The following is a 9,333-nucleotide window of genomic DNA, read 5'->3' on the forward strand; positions in this document are numbered from 1 at the left end:
AAAAGACATTGATTTTTAATTTTATTTATTTTTTTTTTTTTCTACTGTGCAATCACAGCTTAATTAATCCCAACGGTGGATTATTTTACCGCGAACGTGTCTTTTTGCGTCTGACAGCGTTCCGCATCTTAAAAATTACCCGTCACATCTTAAAGAATTAGAAATCGTCTTTTTATCGGCTTTTGTTTACGTCGTCTTCTTCTTCTTCTGCGCCGTTGCGACGTCTCGAGAACACCGTTAGGAAAAACACCGACGCCCGAAGAAGACTTCTTGTCGGTATTGAGAAGCCGAAGTCGTTTAGCAAGCTGGCGGGTGAGTAACGTAAAGCAGGAAGTGGTGACTTTTTTTTATTTATTTACGCTAAATTACAAAATTATAACATATTGATTTACCAGCTTAATTCACTTAAAAAAATGACCTTCCACGGCCTCCGACCTTTTCCTGAAAACGTAAGAAAACATGTCACAAATTGTCAGAACCACAAGAGGGCAGCGTTCATACGGACTCTTTTAAATACGACATCGTTTGTAGGGAGCATAAATATTGTGCGGGCGCTTAAACGTTAAAGGGACAGTACGATATTTTTGGGGACAAAGTTTACGTGCCGAGTTACGTTATTTTTTTCAAGGTTTATTTTTTACAAAACAATCCCAGACGCCTGAGCTACAAATGGGGGCGCGGTATGTAAGATTTAGCGCCATCTAGTGGAGACGTTGCAGATTACAATCAACCGAACACCCGCTTGTGGTCTCCTTCCCCCTTTCGGGTACAAAAAATCGACCGAAAACTCGCAAAACAACACGAAAAGGATCGGAAATCCTCCGGCTGTGCAAACACGACATTTTGCAGTTATTGCGTAACAGCAGAAATCTTTCACTTGAGATCATCAGGCCGGGAAACGGAGTGTACAATTATCTGAGGAGGAGCTCGAACGCGACGGGCCGGTAACCACGACGTCCGACTCCCGGGCCAGATTAAAAACCACTGGACCTCAGCCCGGGAGGGGGATTCACAACGCAGCGTGGCATTCTGGGAGATTGCCTTCGTGACCTTGATTGAAGGAGTCCCAGCTGTTGGGTGGATTTTTTTTTTTTTTTCTTTTTTAATTTTGTCTGGCGGTAAACAAAGAGGACAAAACGTGAGGCACAAATCCCTCCCCGGGATCAGCGGTGCTGCACTTTGAGCATGAAGCCTTTAATCCGGGACGCTCCGGTTCGTTCCACCTGCTGACGGACGGAGTGTTTGTTTTGTGGAGCAGCAGGTACAGCAACTTCCTCCCCGCCCGGGGATCTCATTATTCCTGCCCGGGGAGAATTGATCAAACGCACCGCCGTGATAATGAGCCAACAAGTCGGTTAATTATCGGCTTCTCAGACCTCCTCCAGGAAAAACCACCTCGCCGGGACCCAGTTCGCCTTTAAAGCGTCTCGTTCTGCCGTCGGACGGAAATAAAAAGGACGAACTGCGATCAACCTTGAGGTTGAGTTTGTATGACGACGACAACAGAGAGCAGACGACTACATGTTTAATTAGAGCCGAAGCCAGACTTTCAGACGCCGACTAATCATTTCTGAGGAGAGAAAAGCAACAAAAAAGAAAAAGAGCAGCTGAAAACCAAACGCAGCTTGTTACGGCTGCTGAGATCAATTTAGTTCAAACAAATGAGCCCACTTTTCTCTAGAATTTAAAATATCTAATATCCGAGTAACTGGGTTTGACGTCTCGGTGCGTCCACGTTAACGTCTCGGTTTCTTTTCTCCGCTCAAGCAGTTCTTGCGTCTGAAGATCTACGTGTTTTTTTGTTTTGTTGTTTTTTAAAGTTACCTTCTGTAAATTTTGCCATATGCAGCTGAACTGTACCGAACCGTTCAGGACACTTTTTTTTTTTGCAGGAGAGTCGTGCTGATCGTAAAATTTAGCGAATGAGTTATTTTTTTGTGTTTTGTTTCAGAAAGGAGCTTCATGCCGTGATACTTTCATGGAGCTTCTCTTCGGGGCATTTTTGGGGGAAAAATGGTGGTAATGTCGCTAAAATTTGCACGTATTGGGGAGGTTTTGCGTCAATTGCTTAAGATTGCTATTTGTTGGAGGGACCGGCGTACAGAGCAGGGAAGTAAGAAAGTGAGCGGTCACTTTAGAGGCCGATGGATTATTATTTTTTTAAGCCAAACTCTAGTGGCCCTCGGCGGTATTGCAGCTTGAGGCGCTTTTGCGTCATTTTTCACGTGGAGATGCGTTTCGACTGGTGTGAACAAGCCTTTCTGGTGGTCTGCTGGTCCGGTCCGGTCCGGCAGAAAACATCTCTGTCCATTAAACTTCACGTCTTTCTAACTTTGATGAATCTCCCTGATTCTTCATCAGGGATTAGAAACCGCAGCCGGTTTTCAACCATCCAGGTCAGCTCTTGTTTAACGCTCTCGCCGGCTCGGAAATGAGTTTTGCTTTTTTTTCCATTCCCCTCTGAGCACTTCCATGACAACAGAGAGTATTTATTCTCTTCACCATCCCCGTCCACCGACGCTCTTCCTCCGGGGCGCCTTTTGTCAAAAAAAAACCCCAACATCTCGTTAATTGAGGCGAGTGTTTTATAATCACCATTAAATCCTCAAAGACCAACAAGCGTAAACATCCCGGATCGTTCTGGTGTTACAGTTTCAAGAGGAGGAGGATTAAAATGATTGAAAGTCTCTCTCGTGGCTGCGGCAGCGTCCCGTGACTTTGAAACGGTAAATTAAAAACAGAATCACCCTCCGAGCTCGTAGCCGAACGAGAACGTCATCGAGTGAAGTGGATCCGCATCGAAGGAGCTGATGCCCCTTTTCTGCACCTTTATGGATTCAATATTTAAAGACATACGATCAAATTAGGCTCATCTGCTATCAATGTTACACTGAATATAATACAATTGTTAAAGATAATTTCAATTCTTTCCAACCTGGTGTGTTTTCCGACGATGACGTCACCCGTTGGTTTGCGAACGGTTTCGAGTTTCACACGTTTCTTTGAGACCTATTTTCTAATGAATGAGGGATTATTTTCAGATGGACCTCCAGAAAACTAATAAGAAGGAGTGACTTTAGCTAACAACACCGAGATAACTGATGGACACATTTTATTCACTTTGGATTTGATGAGAGAAGTTGAATGGGAGTCTATGGAGCCGGAGGCTTTTTGGAGCCGACCTCTAGTGGCGCTCAGTGGTATTGCATCTTAAGGAATTTCATCAGCCTCATTTTTCAGACTGGGTAGCTAGGAACACTTTTATAGAAAGTCTGCGGGGGGGACATCCAGCTTCAGATGATGTAATAGATTTTTCACAACTTCTTTTTAAAAAAATGTCATCTCCGACTAGATCATAGTAAGAAATGCCTCAATCCAGATTCAGGAAACAAGAAGTCGAACGTAACTTTCTTGCAGCTTTTCCTCCAGAAAAAACCCCTGAAGTATTTTGAACTTCTTTTTTTTTTCAATCTGACAGAAAGTAAACAAAGAGCTTCTTCTCTCACACGTCACATTTAATTGGCCTCGCAGCGGCTGCAGTTGAGATCTGATCCCGCGATGTCGCCGTAAATAATGAATGCGTGTGCACGAACGTGTGATCGTCCTCTTCAACACTCTGAATCTCTTCAGTTTGGGTCGAGCAGGACGTTCAGGATGTTCAGGACGTTCAGGATGTTCAGGATGTTGATGTCCTCCTGAACCTGCAGCTCGCTGCTCAGAATATTAACACCGTCTGATCAACAGCAGACTACAGAGACAGAAACACTCGACCGGCATCGTTTAATGCCGCGAGCATGCCGCCAGGAAAAAAAATAAAATCCGTCTGCTTCTGTTTTTAACCTTAGAGATGAGCCAGATGCTGACATCGGTGATGGTAGATAAGTAGAGTACCCGTGATGCATTTGCATTATGACAGCCATTAGCTACTACTAATAAAAAGCTCCATCGTGCTACTGAAGCAGGTCAGACAGTGGCTTCGTGAACAATGCTTTTTTGTTTTGGTACTTTATCGTGGTTTAATAACGACTCAATAATGACTGAATATGTTTGATTTTTCTTAGATTTTCTGCTTCTGGTCATTTTGAGGCAATTAGCCGTTTGCCGAGTTATTTCCAGTTTCTTAATCTGTTGTTAACGTTGCTGTAGACTGTAATAACTCTGATCATAATCACTATTACATTATGGGGAATAATAAAATCCTCTTATAAGGTACAAAGGCTGATGTTTTGACGTAAGCTGCTGCAGCTTAGAAACTTAGAATCTCTTTTTTGCTGATTCCTTCTTTCAGTATTTTGGCCTAAAAGCACCAAAATCAAAGCAGCTTTATTCCTCCGCTTCGGTACCGACCTTCCAAACTCAACACTTTTTACATTCCCGTGTAGATAAATAGAAAAGATTGAGGGAGCTTTGACCTCAGCTGCACATGCTCATCACATATAAAACCAAATCTAATCCTCTAAAGTGCTTTCAAAAGTTCCAGACAGCCGACGGCTTCGAACACAGCGTGATACGTGGAGAGGAGCTTTTATTTTATTTTTTTATGCTGCTGTCGGTGAGTCAGTTTTTATAAAAGCGGATGAGGAGTGAAAAGGCCACTCGCATTATTTTCTACAGCGGCTTCGGACTGACCTGCGGTCGAGGCTAAAGGTGTGACGGAGACGTGAGTCACATCCTCACGAATGTTAATGCCGTGGATATTTTATTTTTCTTCAATGATTTTGTTGTCAGCAGGAGGAAAACATGCTTCATGTCCACTTTACATTAGATTTAAAGAATTCTTTTGTCTCTCAGCACCAATGAAGGACAAAAAAAAAAAAAAAAATCCTCCGTAGTGACCAAAGACTGAATGTAAACGTTGGACGAAACTTCCGGGTCCGACAAGTGAAGCTAACATGGGGGTGCCATGAAGTGCAATACCACCGTCGGCCTCTAGGGGTCGGCTCCAAAAAAGGTTCATAAACTCTCTTTCAACTTCTCCTACGAAACACAAAGTGATACATTTATTTTTCCACCAGTCAGTTATTCATTATTATTCCTTTTTCTCGCAGCCCGTCACACATATATATTATATTAAATATATATGCTTCTTGTAGATACGGATGGATAAACTATATAGGTATAGTTTATGTTTTTATGTAAGTCCAGGCTATCCAAATCTTCCCTAATTTGAAATAACACCGTTGAGAACATATTTTCATTCAATTTCATTTCTTAAAACGTAATTTCCGTATTGAATTCATCCGTCGGAACAGAAGAGAGAAAAAGCGAAGTGTGTCACTGCAGCATGAAATTGGAATTAATATCGGGAAGAAAAATAAATGCGTAAGCAGGAAGAGAAGTGAGCTGATTTATGTAAAACTATGCAAATAATAATTTCAGCATGTGTTGAACAGAAATCTATTCAAAGGAATTATGTAAAAAAACAACAACAATAAAAGTAGGCTAATGGGTCGCAGGCAGAACAACACCAGAAAAGACTGTTTCATAATAAAATGTGAAAGTATGACCGTATATATGAATAATCATGAACTTCGATATATTCCATTTATACATCTATTGTTTGTCTCTTGTTTCTGCAGCGCTCGGCAGAGAAGCAGTTTTAATAAATAAAAAACATAGTAATAATGTATTTTATTTTAGTTTCATTCGCACATTAAAAGCAGCTCCAACCATCAGAGTTTTGATTATTTTGATTAATCAGACTGAAATTATAAACGGTTCCTGAAATGAGTTCAATGTTGTGATTTTACTTTGACTTTTCTATTTTGTGTCTCTTCGTACTTAAATTTCTCCACACTTCTGGGTCACATACTCTTTTTTTACCCGACTGCATTTACTTACTAACCTATACCTTCTCATTCATTTTTGTTTATATTCAGATTAATTCAGCAAAAAAAAAAAAGTATCACGAACAAATTATTACGTATGTGATGCGTCATTGTAGCTTCAGGTAAACTTGTTTTATTGATATTTGCAACCTAACCAGACACAACAATAAAGTCATGAACATATTAATGCCTTTATGATTATAAATCAATAATAATGTGTGCTAATATTTTTGTATTTGAACTTTATATGCAGGACTTTTACTTACAATCAAGTATTTCTACTGATGCTTTTCCTGAAGTAGAATATCTAAATGAATATATGTGTGTTTAAAAGTTTTTTGTTTTGTTCATGTTACCGAGGGTCAAATGGATATTTTGACCTTTTTCGGTATCAGCCAATAGAAGAGAGGAAAGTAGTGTGTTCAAATACTGTCGAAGATGATTGGTGACATCTGGTGGACGATTTATTTACCTAAAACTAAACTAAACTAAAAAAAAAAAAGAGCCTCCTTTCCTTTTCATGTGTTTACCGTGGCAGCGGGTCAACACAGCTCAATGCCAGAGAAGAGGAAGTGAAGATGAGGAGGAAGTAGAGGGTATGATTAAACGAGTTCCATTCAGGGTGAGTCGGATGTTTCTGTCACTGGTTCTGGCCTGTGATGAGCAAACGTCACGTGACACCGTGTGATGCTGTCGATTAATGTAACTGGAGGTTGATTCCAATGTGGCAATCATAGTTCAACAATGTTTTTCAATAAATGGCTTTAAAAATCTTCCTTTTTGACCAAAACCCCCCAAAATATGTTGTAAAGTGACATCAAACTGATTAAAGTTTAATATTTGACTAAAGAAGCAGGAAGCAGGAAGTATTATTCGCAAATGTAAATGTATTCAATGTCAGAAAAAAAAAAATCAGTTTAATAAGTTTAAAGTGCACTCCTGTGTCATGTATTTCCTCCAGTGACAGATTAATTAAATGGATGTGTTTTCTGTGACTTTTACTATTATATTTTTGGTATTATATTATTTATTGCATTATTTGTTATATGTGACCTTTAAGGGAGAGCTGACAGCTTTACAAACTAAAGACAGGATGACGCAAACAACTAAAAACCAGATCATAATCTTCCTCCAACCTCCAGTTCATATTGTAGCCCAACAGAGGGCGCTCTAACCAAACACAAGCTGAACCTCGGCTTCAAAATGACAAAACTTTAGATTTATTTTTCTACGTAAAATATGAAATAATTTGATCTGATTGTGCCTGAAACAGATTTTTGTTTTGTTTTAAATAAAACCATCTGATAAATTCAGAGGCTAAATGTTCGAAACAAAAAATAAACTTTGTAAGAAAGCAAAAATAATTTGACAGCTTCACTTCGCGATCAAGATCGTACATACAAAACATATGATGACGTTATGAAAAATAGCGACATTAAAAAACCTAAAATGATCAACATTTACCAATAATGTTAAAATATCACGCTCACTTTTTTATTATGAGTACTTTCTATACTTGTAATTGAAAGAAAAAAAAAGTTTCAGTCTTATCAGTTAAATTGTTTGTCTAAGAAAATGTTCAAAAAGCATAAATAATATTAATATAAAAACGTATTTGACTTTATAGTAGCAGATTTTAAATATATTTAGGGGCACTTTTTTGTATTTCCAGTTCTTAACGGCCACTTGTTAACGAGTTTTGTTTACAATAGTAGGTTTTTTTGTTTTTGTTTATTTTCTGTCTTCTTGTTTTGAACAACATCTGCTGCCAGTAAATCAAACTACTCCCCGTCGGATCGTCCAGGTCTCCGACTCTCCCCGTGAACCTTTTGTCTCCAGACAGGATTTCCTGTCTGTGTCTGAGGGGCCCGGCTGGATCTCAAGACCCCCCCCCCCCCCCCCCCCCCCCTCCCTCTAGCTGCAGGACCCGGCCCGGGTGGCATTGGATCCGTCCTGGGACACTGACGGGAGTTTTTCACTCGTCTCCGTGGCTTCGTTTCCTGCCTTCATTGTTGGAGACGAGCAGGAAGGACGTCACGTCTCTTCTTTCCTTTTTGTCTCTCCGCCATCGAAACATTGAAACGTGGAACAGGATTCATCGCCGAAGCCGCTCTGGAAAATCAGCCGCGAGAGGATGAACAAATAATCCACGTCTTTTTCTTTTTTTTGACTACATTAAAAATTAAAAATGGAAATGAAGACTTAAATAAGGAAAAAAAAAAAAAAAAAGATGAGCGGTTGTTGAGTTAAGATTTCTAACGGATCCAAGAGGTCTGACTGAGACGGTTCCTGTTGCACACCAGGGGGCGCTGTAACGCGCGCGAGTAAAGTCAAGTCGCCGAGCTCTTTTAGATAAAAGCTAAAAGTCAGTTTAACGATAAAACTCAACAAGTGAAATTAGATCAAAGCACAGACGTGTTGTTGTGGATGTTTTCGTCTTTAGTTTGAAAGCTCCGGTTCGCCAACTTTGTTTAAAAAAAACAAAAACACGTAATCAGCGCTGAGAATTTGTTCTCGATAAACCTTTTCTACGATAACTCCTGTTGTTCAACGGAAAGGTTTCTGACATGACGGTTTTGTCGAGACGTTTTATTTTTTTCTTCTTTCAGATAATTTCGAAGGAAAGCGGAAATATGTGAGTCAGCAGCAAATACCTCAGTGTGGCAGCGCTGAAGGATTTATGGTGGGTTCGGTGGACCCCCCCCTCCACCCCTCCACCCCGCAGATAAGAGCAGCTGCTCTGGGAAACAAAACAATGGTACCTTTTGTCTGTCGGACTTCAGAGTGAACTGTACTTTTGTCGTGAAGGACTTCAGCTTCAGACCTACAGAACCATGTTGTCTTTGACCACGAAGGAAAATTTGATTAGGAATTTTCACCGTTGTATACTTCAGCTAATATTTCTTATAAAGCTAATATAAAGACTAGTTAAAAAAATTTTTTTTAAAAGTGGTTTCCAGTTTTAAAAACATGCGAACGAACCCGGTTTCAGGACTTTTAAGGATTTTAATGACCTGAATGCTTCTTCTAAAAAGCCACAAAATGCCTCTGAGGTTTTTTTTGTTTTTGTTTTTTTTTAGAGTGACAGCTGCTTTAAACATCATGTAAAAATATAATGAAGCCAGACTGACATCAGTGCTGACAAACCTGCGTGTGTGAGGTCGACCGGGCCGAGTTATTCCAGACCTACTGCGTCCACGCGACCAAAATTACAGCCTCGACAGCTCCGCAAACAAACGCAGCTCGGAGACGCCGTCGACAGGTGGAGCCGCTGCGATTGTTTTTCTTTTGAGGCGGAATGACGTTTGAGTTTTAATGGCCGACGATAAAGAAAAGAAACAAACTGTCCGTCTTCGTGCCGATCGGACAAAATCCAACAATCCAGCCACATTGTTTTATTCCCAGCAGTTGGAGAGGTTTGTTTACTCGGAGGTACAGACGTCAACAATAACTCCGGTTCACTCCTACCTACCTACCTACTTCAAGCCGTCCAGGAGACTTCCAG

The sequence above is a fragment of the Embiotoca jacksoni genome, unplaced genomic scaffold (assembly GCF_022577435.1).
Source record: "Embiotoca jacksoni isolate LCO1_2020_lvr unplaced genomic scaffold, fEmbJac1.0.p SCAF_34, whole genome shotgun sequence".
Classification (NCBI taxonomy): domain Eukaryota; kingdom Metazoa; phylum Chordata; class Actinopteri; family Embiotocidae; genus Embiotoca; species Embiotoca jacksoni.